This window comes from Hypanus sabinus, chromosome 7 (genome assembly GCF_030144855.1).
Source record: "Hypanus sabinus isolate sHypSab1 chromosome 7, sHypSab1.hap1, whole genome shotgun sequence".
In the NCBI taxonomy this organism is placed as follows: domain Eukaryota; kingdom Metazoa; phylum Chordata; class Chondrichthyes; order Myliobatiformes; family Dasyatidae; genus Hypanus; species Hypanus sabinus.
This window is the reverse complement of record NC_082712.1, coordinates 63,786,206-63,801,917: the sequence shown is the minus strand read 5'-3', so window position 1 is coordinate 63,801,917 and position 15,712 is coordinate 63,786,206. Positions and strand designations below refer to the sequence as shown.

The following is a 15,712-nucleotide window of genomic DNA, read 5'->3' as shown; positions in this document are numbered from 1 at the left end:
ATTTGCTTGGATGCAGAGAGTGTGAGTGAGGTACTTAATGAGTACTTCTCAGTGTTTACCAAGGGAACAATGTGGTGGACCAGGAGATTGGTGCTGACTGTATAAATATGTTAGGATGTTTAGAGTTCAACAAAGAGTAAGTATTTAGTCTAATAATTATAAAGGTGGTTAAGTCCTCACAGTCTGATGAGATTTACCTAAGATTATTGAAGGAGGCAAGAAACGAGATTGCTGGGGTCTTGACCAGTATCTTCATGTCCTCTCTAGTCACAGGCAAAGCTCTGGTGGACTGGCAAATGGCTAATGTTGTACCTCTATTTAAGAGGGAACAAGGGAAAATCCTGGGAACTATAGACTGGTGAGTCTCACATCAGTTGTAGGGAAATTGCTGGAGAAAATTCTTAGGGGTTTGAGCATTTGCAAACCCATGGCTTAATTAGCGAGAGCCAGCATGGCTTTGTGCAGGGCAAGGTGTGTCTTACCGGCTTGATTAAGTTTTTTGACAAGGCGACAAAAGAGATTGATGAAAGTAGAGCAGTGGATGTTATCTACATGGATTCTTGTAAGGCATTTAACAAAGTCCTTCATGAGGGGATAATCCAGAAGATGAGGATGCATGAGGTCCACAGTGAATTGGCTGTTTAGATTAGGAGTTGGCTTGCGCAGAGAAGACAGGGTAGTGGTTGAAGAGTCTTATTCGAGCTGGAGGTCTGTAATCAGTGGCGTTCGGCAGAGAGATCTGTGCTGGAACTTCGACTGTCTGTGATGCGTATAAATGACCTGGATTAAAATCTAGATGGGTGGATTAGTTAGTTTTGTAGATGATACCAAGATTGCTGGAATTGTGGATAGTGTAGAAAACTAGTAAAGAATAGAGCATGATATAAATCAGTTGCAAATATGGGCAGAGAAATGGCAGATGAAGTTTAATCCACGTAAATGTTGAGATATTGTAATTTGGTAGGACAAATACCAGGGGTACTGAACCAAGAGACCTTGGGGTCCAAGTTCATAGCTCCATGAAAGTGGTTACGCAGGTCGATACGGTGGTTAAGAAGGCTTATGGGAAGCTTGTTTTTTTTAGTCAAGGCACTGAGTTCAAAAGTCAAGAAGTTATGTTGCAACTTCATAAAACTCTGGTTAGGCCACATCTGGACTATTGCGTACAGTTCCGGTTGCCCCACTATGGCATGAATGTTGAGGCTTTGGAAAGAGTGCGGAAGAGGTTTACAGGATGCTGCCTGGTTTAGAGGGCATATGATGTCATGAGAATTGGACAAACTTGGGTTGTTTTCTGTGGAGCGGCAGAGACTGAGGGGAGATCTGATAGAGGTTTATAAGACTCCACTTACTTATCTAAGAGTCTTTTCAAAAACCCTATTGTATCCACCTCTACTACCTTCATTGGCAGTGCATTCCACACACCCACCACTCTCTGTGTGGAAAAACTTAACCCTGACATCCCTACTGTACCTACTTCCAAGCACTTTAAACTATGCCCCCTCATATTAGCCATTTTAGCCCTGGGTAAAAGCTGTTGGCTATCCACACAATCAATGCCTTTCATCATCTTGTACACCTCTATCAGTTTACCTCTCATCCTCCGTCACTCCAAGAGGAAAAGGTCAAGTTCACTCAACCTATTCTTATAAACCATGCTCTCCAATCCAGGCACATCCTTGTAAATCTCCTCTGCACTCCATATTTTGCACATCCTTCCTGTAATGAGGTGACCAGAAATGAACACAGTACTCCAAGTGGGGTCTAACTAAGATCTTGTATAGCTGTCACATTACCTCAAAGCTCTTGAACTCAATCCCACAGTTGATGAAGGTCATCACACCATACACCATCTTTGCAACACTGTCAACCTGCGCAGCAGCTTTGAGTGTCTATGGACACGGATCCCAAGGTCTTGCTGAGCCTCCACACTGCCAAGAGTCTTACTATTAATATTATATTGTCTCAAATTTGACCTACCAAAATTACCAACTTCACACTTGGGTTGAACTCCATCTGTCACCTCTCAGCCCAGTTCTGCATCCTATCGATGTCCTGTTTTAAACTCTGACAACTCTAAAGACTATCCACTACACTCCTAACTTCTGTATCATCAGCAAACTTGCTAACCCATCGTTCTATTTCCTCATCCAGGTTATTTATAAAAATCACAAACTGGAGGGGTCCCAGAACAGATCCCCGTGGGAACACCACTGGTCACTGACATCCATACAGAATACGAACCATCCACATCCACCCTTTGCCTTCTGTGGGTAAGCCAATTCTAGATCCACAAAGCAAGGTGTCCTTGGATCCCATGCCTCCTTACTTTCTGAATGAGCTTCATATGGGGAACCTTATCAAGTGCCTTACTGAAGTCCATGCACACTAGATCCACTGCTCTACCTTCATCAATATGTTTTGTTTAATTCTCAAAGAATTCAGTCAGGTTCATAAGGCACAACCTGCCCTTAACAAAGCCATGCTGACTATCCCTAATCAAATGTTGTCCCTCCAAATGCTCATACATTCTGCCTCTCAGGATCTTCAACAATTTGCCCACCACTGAAGAAAGACTCACTGGTCTATAATTTCCTGGGTTATCTCTATTCCCATTCTTGAACAGGGGAACAATGTTTGCAGCCTTCTGGAAGTACCTCTGGTACTGCTCCCATCCCTATTGATGATGCAAAGGCTCATCAATCTCCTCCCTTGCTTCCCAGAGTAGCCTGGGGTATATTTTGTCTGGACCTGGTGAATTATCTAACTTAATACCTTTCAAAAGCTCCAGCACATCCCCTTTATTAATGTCTATGCACTCAAGCATTTCAGTCCACTGTAAGTCATCCCCACAATTGCCAAAGTCAATTTTTCACTGGTGAATACTGAAGCAAAGTATTCATTAAGTACCTCCGCTACCTCCTCTGGCTCCATGCATGTTTCCACTCTGGTTCCTATTCTCTCACAGCTCATCCTCTTGCTCTTCACATACTTGTAGAATGCCTTGGGCTTTTGCTTAATCCTGCTCGTCAGGGGCTTCTCATGGCCTCTTCTAATTTTATTCTTGAGCTCCTTCCTTGCAAACTTGTAATTTTCTAGAGCTCTAACAATACCTAGTTTCTTGAACCTTTCATCAGCTTTTCTTTTTAACAAGATTTTCTACATCCTTTGTACATCATGGTTCTCTTATCCTACCATCCTTTCCTGGCCTCAATGGAACATACCTATGCAGAATGCCGTGCGAATATTCCCTCAACATTTGCCACATTTCTGCCATGCATTTCCCTGAGAACATCTCCTCCCAATTTATGTTCTCAAGTTCCTGCCTGGTAGCAACATATTTTCCCTCTACCCCGATTAAATGTTTTCCTAAATTTGCCAGCTCCTATCCCTCTCTAGTGCTATGGTGAAGGAGATAGAGTTGGGGTCACTACCTCTAAAGTGCTCTCCCACCGAGGGATCTGACACCTGACCAGGTTAACACTTCCAAATATCAGATCAAGTACAACCTCTCCTCTAGTTGGCATATCTATATATTGCATCAGGAAACCTTCATGAACACAACTAACAAGCTCCACCCCATCTAAAACCCTTGCTCTAAAGAGATGCCAGTCAATATTAGTATAGTTAACATCACCCATCACAGCAACCCTATTATTATTGCACCATTCCAGAATCTACATCCCTATCTGTTCTTTGATTTCCCTGTTACTAATGGGGGTCTATTAAAAAAAAATACAACCAGTAAAGTTATTGTCCCCTTCCTGTTTCTGACTTCCAACCACAATGACTCAATAGACAATCCCTCCATGATTTTCTCCTTTTCTTCAGCCATGATACTATCCCTGATTAGCAGTGCCATTCTGCCACCTCTTTTGCCTCCCTCCTTGTCCTTTTTGAAACATCTAAAGCCTGGCACACTCAGCAGCCATTCCTGCTCCTGAGACATTGAAGTCACAACATCAAAGTTCCACATGCAGACCCATGCTTTAAGCTCATCTGCCTGGCTTGTGATACTCCTTGCATTAAAAAAAGACACAGCTGAAACCACTGGCAGAGTGCTTCTTTGTTCTATCATCTGCCTATCCTTCCTCTTAAACTCCCTACAAGCTGTCACTACTTATGCGCAAATGTCCCATCCTCTGCCTCTTCACTTCAGTCCCACCCCCTTCAAATCTCATTTAAACCCTCCCTAACAGCATTAGCAAACATCCCTTTCAGGATATTGGTTCCCCTCCAGTTCAGGTGCAACCCTTCCCCAGAAAAGATTCTGATGATCCAAGAACTTGAAACCCTGCCCTCCTGCAGCACCTCCTCAGCCACTCATTCATCTGTGCTGTCTTCCCGTTCTGACCTTCCCTAGCTCGTGGCACTGGGAGTAATCTGGAGATTACCCCCCTGGAGGTCCTGCTCTTCAGCCTCCTTCCTAACTCCCTATACTTACTGCGCAGGACCTCTACCCCTCTGCTGCCTCTGCCATTGGTACCAACATGTGCCTGTGGTGAACTATGTGCCTGTCGGGACACGCCCCTGCTGACTGCTCCTGTGGCTCCTCCCACAGGCCCCTGTATAAAGGAGACCTGCGGCCTGAAGATCGGCCTCAGTCTCCAGGACCTTGTATGATAGACACTCACTCCTGGTTCCTTCTTCCAGTCAATAACAGCCGATATCTCGCCTACGTCTCAGTGTGAGTTATTGATGGTGCATCAATTTTATTGACTGGAAGTTTTAAAACATGGAACCCATTTTGCGTCCGGACCGGTTGGATTTGGACCCTCAAGACCCTGACGCAGCTCTCGCTTTTGAACACTGGCTTGCATGCTTCCAATCGTACTTGGCGGAGCTTCGTGCGACTGAACCCGCCGTTATGCACAGAATCCTACTCTCGAGGGTCTCCTCCAAAGTTTACTCCTTTATCCGGGACCTGCCGACCTACGAAGGGGCACTGGACGCCCTCAAACGACAGTACCTGCGGCCGGTGAACACCGTCTACGCAAGACATCGCTTAGCTACCCGGCAACAGCGGCCTGGCGAATCGTGCGCTGAGTTTCTCCGAGCACTACAGACACTCGTCCGAGCTTGTGACTGCAAGACGCTCACGGCAGAACAACATGCGGAGCTGCTGGTGCGAGACGCCTTTGTGACGGGACTGAGGTCAGTGTACATGCGCCAGCGGCTGCTGGAGAACTCGGATCTTACCTTAAGCTCGGCGATAGAGAAGGCCAACGCTCTAGAAGCTGCGCGGCATAACGCCGACGCTGTCCAGTCACGCGATTCCCCGCCGGTTTCGTGGACGCCTCAGACCCCGCCACCGCCGGCTCCCGGGAGCGAATTCGCCAACGCCGCCGCCAGTCGCGATTCCACGAGCTCCCCGACCCAGACCACGGCTGTGGCCCGTAAGAAACTCGTGCTTTGTTATTTCTGTGGCCAAAAGAAACACCCTCGACAACGCTGTCCAGCGCGAGAAGCGACCTGCTCCAGCTGCGGAAAGCGGGGCCACTTCGCCAAGGTCTGTAAGTCTCAACCTCGAGCGGAGTGCAGCGCTGCGGGTGAAACGTGGGGGCCGCCATTTTGCATGCCGGGATGTGGGCGGCCATCTTTGTCGACGTCAGCACGCCCCGCCCCCGATCCTCGGATGCTGACCGGGTACCCCGGATGTGAGCGGCCATCTTTGTCGGCGTCAGCATGCCCCGCCCCCGACCCTCCGATGCTGACCGGGTACCCCGACGGCGATCCAACTCTGGCCACTGTGACTCTCGACCAAAGCGCCCCACACCAGCTTGCAAGATCCATGATGGACATCCAGGTGGAGGGGCACTGGACTGGATGCCTGTTTGACACGGGCAGCACTGGGAGTTTTATTCACCCGGACACAGTGCAACGCTGCGGACTTGCAACGCGGCCGGTCAGTCGGAGGTTCCATTTGGCCTCTGGGTCGCAGTCCGCAGACATCCGGGCGGGTTGTGTAGCGACTTTGGTGGTGCAAAGCACAGAATATCGGGACTTTGAACTGCTGGTCATGCCTAATCTGTGTGCACCTGTGCTATTGGGGCTGGACTTCCAGAGCCATCTCGAAAGTGTGACTATGGTATACGACGGGCCCCTCCCACCACTCACTGTCAAGAATCCTCAGTTTTGTGGGACTTCTTCACATACCCCGCTACTGACTACACACACACACGGACACACACATCCCATCCAGAACCAGGCCAACAGCTGCGCTACCGACACTTGCAGCCTCTCCACTCTCAAGATCCCTCCCCCACCGCTGTTCGCCAACCTGACCCCCGACTGTAAACCTGTGGCAACCAAAAGCAGGAGGTACAGCGCGGGGGACCGGGCCTTCATTCAGTCGGAGGTGCAGCGGCTGCTCAGGGAGGGGATCATTGAGCCGAGCACAAGCCCTTGGAGGGCCCAGGTGGTTGTTGTTCGGACTGGGCAGAAAAATAGGATGGTGGTGGACTATAGTCAAACCATCAATAGGTTTACGCAGCTTGACGCATACCCCCTACCCCGCATCGCGGATATGGTCAACCAGATTGCTCAGTATAAGGTGTACTCGACAATAGATCTGAAATCCGCTTATCACCAGCTCCCCATCTGCCCAGAGGACCGCCCCTACACCGCCTTCGAGGCGGGTGGCCGGCTCTATCACTTCCTGCGCGTCCCTTTCGGTGTCACGAATGGTGTCTCTGTCTTCCAGAGGGAAATGGACCGGATGGTGGACCAGTACCAACTGCAGGCCACATTTCCCTATCTGGATAACATCACCATCTGTGGTCATGACAGGCCAGATCACGACGCCAACCTCCAACGGTTTCTCCAAGTGGCCGCAGCTCTGAACCTTACTTATAACAGGGACAAGTGTGTTTTTGGTACCACCCGCCTTGCTATACTTGGGTATGTCGTGGAAAACGGGGTTATTGGGCCTGATCCCGAACGTATGCGCCCCCTGTTAGAGCTCCCTCTTCCCACCACTCTCAAGGCCCTCAGACGGTGCCTGGGGTTTTTTTCCTATTACGCCCAATGGGTCCCCCATTACGCAGACAAGGCTCGCCCCCTGGTCAAGTCTACCTCGTTTCCCCTCTCTGCTGAGGCCTGCACGGCCTTCAACTGCATTAAAGCGGACATTGCCAAAGCTACGATGCATGCAGTGGACGAGACCGCTCCCTTCCAAGTGGAGTGTGATGCCTCCGATTTCGCTCTGGCTGCTACCCTTAATCAGGAAGGCAGACCAGTAGCATTCTTTTCTCGCACCCTCCAAGGCTCTGAAATTCGGCACTCCGCGGTGGAGAAAGAAGCCCAGGCCATAGTGGAGGCTGTTAGGCACTGGAGGCACTATCTTGCTGGCAAAAGATTCACTGTGCTGACCGACCAGCGCTCGGTTGCGTTCCTGTTCAGCAACCAACAGCGGGGCAAGATCAAAAATGATAAGATTTTGCGGTGGAGGATAGAACTCTCCACCTACACCTATGATATCCTGTACCGGCCTGGCAGACTCAATGAGCCCCCTGATGCCCTATCCCGGGGAACATGTGCTAGCACACAGCTCGACCAGCTGTACGCCCTTCATGCACAACTTTGCCATCCGGGGGTCACCCGATTTTACCATTTTGTGAAAGCTCGGAACCTGCCGTACTCCCTGGAGGACATCAGGACGATGACCAGGGACTGCCAAATTTGTGCCGAGTGCAAACCGCACTTCTACTGTCCTGACACGGCACAACTTGTCAAGGCCACCCGCCCTTTTGAACGCCTGAGTGTTGACTTTAAGGGCCCCCTTCCCTCCACTGACCGCAATGTCTATTTTCTCAGTGTTATTGACGAGTTCTCACGGTTCCCCTTTGCCATCCCCTGCCCCGACACCACTGCCACGTCCGTCATAAAAGCCCTGCGCCAGCTCTTCACTCTGTTCGGGTATCCCTGCTATATCCACAGTGATAGAGGGTCCTCCTTTATGAGTGAGGAGCTGCGCCAGTACTTGCTAGCTAGGGGCATTGCTACCAGTCGGACCACGAGTTATAATCCCCGGGGTAATGGCCAGGTGGAGCGGGAGAATGCCACAGTGTGGAAGGCCACACTTTTAGCCCTTAAGTCCAAAGGGTTGCCGGTCTCTTGATGGCAGGAGGTCCTCCCTGAGGCACTGCACTCTATCCGCTCTCTGTTATGTACGTCCACCAATGCCACCCCTCACGAACGCCTATTCTCTTTTCCCAGGAAGTCTGTCACTGGGACCACCCTACCAGTTTGGCTGACGTCCCCGGGGCCAGTGCTGCTCCGGAAACATGTGAGGAGCAATAAATACTCCCCGCTGGTGGAGAGGGTTCACCTTCTCCATGCGAACCCCCAGTATGCTTACGTGGTCTTACCTGATGGGCGGGAGGACACGGTCTCCATCCGCGACCTGGCACCCGCAGGTGCAGCAGACCACTACCCTGAAGGCTCTCCGGTAACTGTGAACCCTGCACCAGAGGTGACACCGTACTCACCAGGCCCTACACAGACTCCTCACGACACTTGTATACCGGGCGTTTCGTACGCATTTATACCAGGCGCCTCGCACATGCATGAGGGATCACCGGCGCCTAGTGGGCAAGAACACGCGCAACCCCCGTCCCCTGTGCAATCGCCAATGTTGCCGGCACCTATGCGGTCACAGCCGGTGCTACGTAGATCGCAGCGACAGATTCGACCGCCTGATCGGCTTGACTTGTAAGAACCTTCGCTACATGAGGACTTTTTCAAACGAAGGGGGGGTGAATGTGGTGAACTATGTGCCTGTCGGGACACGCCCCTGCTGACTGCTCCTGTGGCTCCTCCCACAGGCCCCTGTATAAAGGAGACCTGCGGCCTGAAGATCGGCCTCAGTCTCCAGGACCTTGTATGATAGACACTCACTCCTGGTTCCTTCTTCCAGTCAATAACAGCCGATATCTCACCTACGTCTCAGTGTGAGTTATTGATGGTGCATCAGTGCCACAACCTCTGATTGCTCACCCTTCCCTTCAAGAATATTCTGCAACAACTCTGAGACATCCTGGACCCTAGCACTAGGGAGGCAACACACTATCCTGGTGTTTCTTTTGCTGCTGCAGAATCTCTTTTCTGTCCCCCCTAACTGTTAAATCCCCTATGACTATTGCTCCACCTGCCTTCACCCAACCCTTCTGAGGCTCACAGTCAACCACAGTGCTATTGATCTGGCTGTTGCTGCCTTGCCCAGGTAGGACACCCCCCTCATCAGTATCCAATGGGGTATACTTGTTACTGACAGGAGGGGCCACAGGAGGGCCCTGCACTGACTTCCTTCGCCCTTTACCTCTCTCGATATTAACCCATCTAATGCCCAAATTCTGCACTCTGGGTATAACTGCCTGGTCAAAAGTTGTATCTATCAATTGCTCTGCCTCCTGGATATTCCAATTTTCACCCAACTCCAACTCTTTCATGAGCTGGAGTTGGCTGCATTTCCTGCAGGTGTAGTCATCAGGGAGACTTATCAGGTTCTATGAATTCCCACATCCCACTGGAGGAACATTCCACTGCCATATCTGCCATCCTGCCTGCACTGTGCAATGGGCAACTATGACCAAATCCTCTAACCTGTTTCTTTGGCCTCAGCCTCTTCTCGTCGAAGCCTCTTGAATCAAAGCCTGAAGATCTTACTCTCACTGCTGGCCTACTCCCAACAATAGCTGCCCCGCTTGTCCCTTCTGTACTTTTATTTAATTCGCAGTTCTGCTCCTGACACTGATTGGACCCTCTGGAATGTATGAACACCCGCAAAGTTCTCCTTTTTTCACTCGCTTTGCCAACCTGCAAGTGACCTCTTCAAAGTGCTCTGTTCTCAACGCTGATTGGACCTTTGGAATTCCTCAAGCATTTGTGTGTGTTACTTACTAAAAGGCAGATTATATTTGATTAAGTACTTTTTTAAGTGATTGAAAAGGCCTGGGAAAAAAAAGCACATCGATGTTGTCTCTGGATTTTGACAGTTTTTAATAAAATGCCACGAAACAATTTAATGAAGTTTATGCTCATGGAGTAAACAGTTTGAAATCATATTGGATTAAAAATACCTTGACTTAAGGAAAGCATTGGTGTTGTAAATGTTTTGCCCCAGGTGGAATGCTGTACAATCATATATGAAGGAAGAGTAATTAAGGCAAGCATTTTTACTCTTGAGAACAGATTTGAATAATTGATAGGGAACTATGGAAATGACAAAAACTTTGAAGAAATACTTTTAGGGTGCTCACAATTAGAGACTAAAAGGATTGCAATACCAATTGGGAAATCTGAGGACTAAATGGAGGGATGAGCTTTAAACAATCATAATGTGACGGTGAGGTCCTATGGAGAGAGAGTTAAAGAGAGGGGGAAAAAAGACAAGGAAATGTTCACAAGATTGTTTGAAGAGACTCAATGTACAAACCAAGGACTGTATTAACAAATTGGATCAATTTAAGAAAGTAATTTAGGGTCTGCAGTATAAAAAAAAGTTAAAATATCTAAAAAGTAAATATAGATATGTGAAAACCTCATAATAAAGGTAGCTCATCTCTATTCTGATTTTAACTAATTTATTACTTGGGAAGGGCAGACAATAAGGAAAATGATTTGGTGTTAGGATAAAATCTGAAGGTAATTGACTTAGGAGATACCATGGTGTAGGACAGGCATGGGCAAACTACGGCCCGGGGTCCATATGCGGCCCGTTAAGCTTTTTAATCCGACCCGCAGAACCTTGTTAATGTTTTTTCGCCGCAATTCTGGCGTTTTCCCAATAGATGACGCACTCTATATACATTGACCTTTGTTGAGGTGCAGCGTGTTACTCCACATTTGCGCTTTACTCTTTGACCTCTCACCCCTTCTGTAAAGATGAGTGGAGCTAAGAAAAGAAAAGTGGATAGAGAATATCGGGTGTTTAATAAGGAGTGGACAACTAAATATCTTTTTACCGAAAACCGATCAACTGCTGTATGCCTGATATGCCAAGAGACTGTGGCAGTTTTTAAAGAATATAATATCAGCTGTCACTTTGCCACAAAACATGCCAACTATGCTAGCAACCAGTCAACGAAAGAACGGGAAGCTAATGCTCAGAGGTTGGCAGCTAATTTACAGGCTCAACAAAATTTTTTTCACCGTCAAACTGCCATTCATGAGGCAAGTACCAAGGCGAGTTTTATGCTGTCATTCAAATTAGCAAAGGCCAGCAAGCCTCTGTCTGAAGGCGAGTTTTTAAAAGAATGTATGATGGAGACAGCAGGTGTATTGTGTCCGGAGAGCAAAGACAAATTTGAAAAAATCAGTTTATCACGCAGGACAGTGACTCGCCGTGTAGAACTGATAAATGAAGATATAACCAGCGACTTAAATAAAAAGGCAGAGTCGTTCACATTATATTCATTAGCACTGGATGAAAGCAACGATGTAAAAGACACTGCTCAGCTCCTCATTTTTATCCGAGGAATTAACAATACTTTTGAAATAACGGAGGAGTTTTTGACAATGGAGTCTCTGAAAGGAAAAACACGGGGACAGGACTTGTATGACCGGGTGTCTGCTGTCATCGAAAATATGAAGCTCCCTTGGAGTAAACTTATCAACGTCACCACAGATGGATCTCCTAATTTGACGGGGAAAAATGTCGGCCTGCTGAGGAGAATACAGAATAAAGTGAAAGATGAAAAGATCATGTCCACTGTAGACCTGCCTGCTCTGAACCCGCACTGAGACTCCAGGTAGACTCTGGATGCAAGGCTCTGAAGTTGTGCCAAGATGACGCAGGTGAACACTATCCCACAATATTAAGGAGAGAGAATCCATGGTGGCTGTTACAATCACTATGGTCGCCCTTGATTTTGTACAGTGTGAAGTATTGGCACCTTGCATGTCTTGGGGAATGTGGCCTTTCTCTCAGCAAAGACGCAGAAGCTCGAGTAGATGATGCAGCAAGGCAGGCTTCCTGCTCCTCAAGACTTCGGGGGGATTTCCACCTTTCCTTTGGGCTTTCCCATGGCGAGACAGTCGATGGCTTTGCTGAGCTCCTCCATAGGTAGCAGTGCGTCAAGCTCTTCCATGACTGGCTGGTCAGGCTGTGCCTCCAGGGCAGCATCGGTCACCAGGTTCCAAGCAGAAGGTGCAAGCTGGAAAACTGACAGCAGTTTGGACTTCAGCCATATGGACCAAAGGATTTAGAGAACAGAAGTAAAGCTGAGTAAATAGTAAGGAATGCAAAATGCTGTTTCCAAAAACATATAGAAGATAACCATTAGTAATGGCAAATGTCACTTTTTTACAGTTAGAAACTGGAGAACTTATAAAGAGAAACCAAGAAATGGTAAAGCAGTTAAACACATAATTCAGCCATTTTCAGAGAAGATTTAAGTCCCAGGCATGCTTAGGAAGCTAAGAGTCATGAAAAGGAAGAATTTAAGGAATTCAGAATTAATCCATTAAAAAAATTGTTGCAGAAACTAACAAGACTGAAAACTATTAAATTCCCAGAACCCAATGATCTGAATCTCCTGGTGTTCACAGAGGCAGTTGGGAAAATACTGGATACATTGTTGTCAGTATTCTTCCAAAATTATGTACATAAAGCATCAATACCTGGAGATTGTATGAAAGCAGTGAACTCTAGACCTGTTAGCTTCTGACTGGCCTGCATCCCCGTCTGGTGTGAGGGGCCTACTGCACAAGGTCGAAATTAGCTGCAGAAACCTGTAAAATTACTCAGCTCCATCATGGGTATTAGCCTGCGTAGTATCTAATACACGTTCAAGGAGTGGCACCTTGGAAAGGTGGCATCCATCATTAAGGAACCCCACCACCCAGGACATGCCTTTTTTTTTCGTTATTACTGTCAGAAGGAGCCTAAAGGCACACACTCAGCAATTCAGGAATAGCTTCTTCCCCTCTGACATCCAATTTCTAGATGGACGTTGAAACCACGAGCACGACCATACTACTTCTTTATTTCTGTTGTTTGGCATTACTTATTTTAACTTAACTAATTAGTAGACATCTATGTCCTTAATGCATATATGTCAAACTCAAGGCCTGCGGGCCAAATCCGGCCCGCGGTGGAATTATCTTTGGCCCACGAGATAATATCTAGTTACTATTAAAGCTGGCCCCAGTAATCGAAGCGCCTATGGTGTATGATATGGCTAATGCTGAGTTTATTCAGGTACCAGGTTTTCAGGGTTTTTAGTGTTTATTCGGTTTCCCTGGTTTATTTCCTGAATATCATTAATGAATATTTTTTTTTCTATTAGAGCTGGCCCGTCGGTATATTGCATGCACCACTAATACTACAAATCCCACAATGCACTGCCAGTGCATTGCTCACGCTTCCCTTACTCTCTCATCAGCATCCTTATGGCGCTAGTCACGTGTGGTCAACTTTCAGCTATCCCTCACCCCAAAAATGGCTGAACGAAAGGTGGACTTTGAAAACGGGTTTTCAAGGCAGGTGGGAGGCAGAGTATATGTTCGCAGATATAAAGGGCAAACCTGTTTGTCTTGTGTGCGGAGACGGTGTGGCTGTAATTAAAGAATATAACATAAGACGACACTATGAAACGAAACACCACGACAAATACAAGCATCTGGACAAGAAACAGAAGCCCGTGATGTGCAGTCAAAAGAGTGGATTGGTCGGCAGGATCCGGGAGGAAAACAGCGCAGGTGAGCTGACAGCTTATCACTGCATCATACACTCGGAATCGTTGTGTGGCAAAGCCTTGAAAATGGAACATATAATGAGCACCATAACACGAGCAGTTAACTTCATAAGAGCCAAAGGTTTAAATCACCGTGAGTTCAAGTCGTTTCTGGAGGAGTTGGGTTCAGAATATAATGATTTGCCCTATCACACAGAGGTGCGATGGTTAAGCCAAGGAAAAGTGCTGAAAAGACGTTTCGAGTTGCGTGAGGAGATCTGTCATTTCATGGAAAGCAAAGGGAAAGACACAACAGAGCTCCGGGATAAAAAGTTGCTTTGTGAAATGACGTTTCTGTGTGACATCACGAGCCATCTCAATGCACTCAACCTGCAGCTTCAGGGGTGGGGTCGTGTGATCACAACGTGTACACTGCAGTGAGGGCTTTTAAAACCAAGCTGCGCCTGTGGGAGACGCAGATGCAGCAAGAAAACTTGAGCCATTTTCCATGTTGCCAAACTATGAAAGAGCAGGTTTCTACCGCAGTGTTCCCACATGCAAAGTTTGCTGAAAAACTTAGCATACTTGGTGCCGAATTCACACGGAGATTTGCCGACTTTGAAGCCCAAAAAAGCAGGTTTGAACTGCTCAGTAATCCATTTGCAGCTGACGTGGAAAGCGCACCAACCAACATACAAATGGAGCTGATTGAACTCCAATGTAGTGACACACTCAAGGCAAAGTATGACTCGGTGGGCGCTGCACAGTTTCTACGTTTCATTCCCGACACAATGCCCCAGCTGCGTACCCGAGCTGCTCAAATGCTCTCTATGTTTGGCAGCACATATCTGTGAGAACAGCTGTTCTCTTTGATGAAGATAAACAAAACATCACACAGGAGTTGTCTTTCTGATGAACACCTTCACTCAATTCTGAGGATTTCCTCAGCTCAGAGCCTGACTCCAAACATTGATGAACTTGCATCCAAGATGAGATGCCAAGTATCTGGCTTAGACTAGTGTGAATCACAGAGTGTTGGCCTGTGGAAAAATGTTTTCATTAGAAATTACTCCGGAAAAGCTGCAGATAAAGCCATAAGAAATAAATGCAACTGATTTTTTATTTATTTAATGTTCAATGTTGTTTTTGTAGGCAATAACCTAAGCTTTGTTAGTTCCAGGTTAATATGTGTAATAAATTCATTTCAATAAGTTTTGCAATAAACGCTGAACCAGTCCGGCCCTCGACTTGTTCCGATTTTTAAAATTTTGGCCCACTGTGTATTTGAGTTTGACACCCCTGCGTTAATGTAACTCAGTTTTTTTCTCTATACTTGTGGTGAACTACATATACCTGTCTGGACACGCCCCCTGCTGACTGCTCCTGTGGCTCCTCCCACAGACCCCTGTATAAAGGCGATTGAGGCCTGAGCCCGGCCCTCAGTCTCCAGGATGTAGTATGGTGGTCAACTACTGCTTGTTCTTTCTTCCAGTCAATAAAAGCCGATATCTCGCCTTCACGTCTCAGAGAGAGTTATTGATGGTGCATCAATACTGTATTTATTTATCGTGTATTGCATTGTACTGCTGCCGTAAAGTTAACAAATTTCACAACTGATGATACTAAGGCCAATTCTGATTCAGGTTCAGAGAAAATGTTACAGTACTGGAGACTAAGCTCTTCTGCTTTCTAATTACTTATTTTAAAACAAATGTGGCCAAATCTGTAAAGTCACAAGGATAGGAGCAATATGCAGTTATGGTCTCCTCATTTAAGTAGTGATATACATGCAGTACAGAGAAAATGTAGTTTGTCAATTCCTTAATGATTTGGTTGTCTTTAAGACTGAGTAGGTTTAGATGCTTGCACCCTGAGTTAAGAGAAGTGCGAGGTGGTTTTGTTTAAATATCTTTATCCTTGCTCTTCTCCTTGGCATTTTTAGACTGAGCAAGATACCTTAAATTTTTTTTACAGTTTGTCCCAATCCAATGGACAGAACCACATCAGGTGGTACTTTTTGTAGAGGAAATTATGTG

At 47.0% G+C, this 15,712-nt stretch overlaps 1 pseudogene; it reads left to right on the top strand.

The window, feature by feature from the left end:
* The first annotated feature begins 10,905 nt into the window (after positions 1-10,905).
* On the top strand, positions 10,906-14,916 carry LOC132396336 (general transcription factor II-I repeat domain-containing protein 2-like; annotated as a pseudogene).
* The last annotated feature ends 796 nt before the right edge of the window (positions 14,917-15,712 follow it).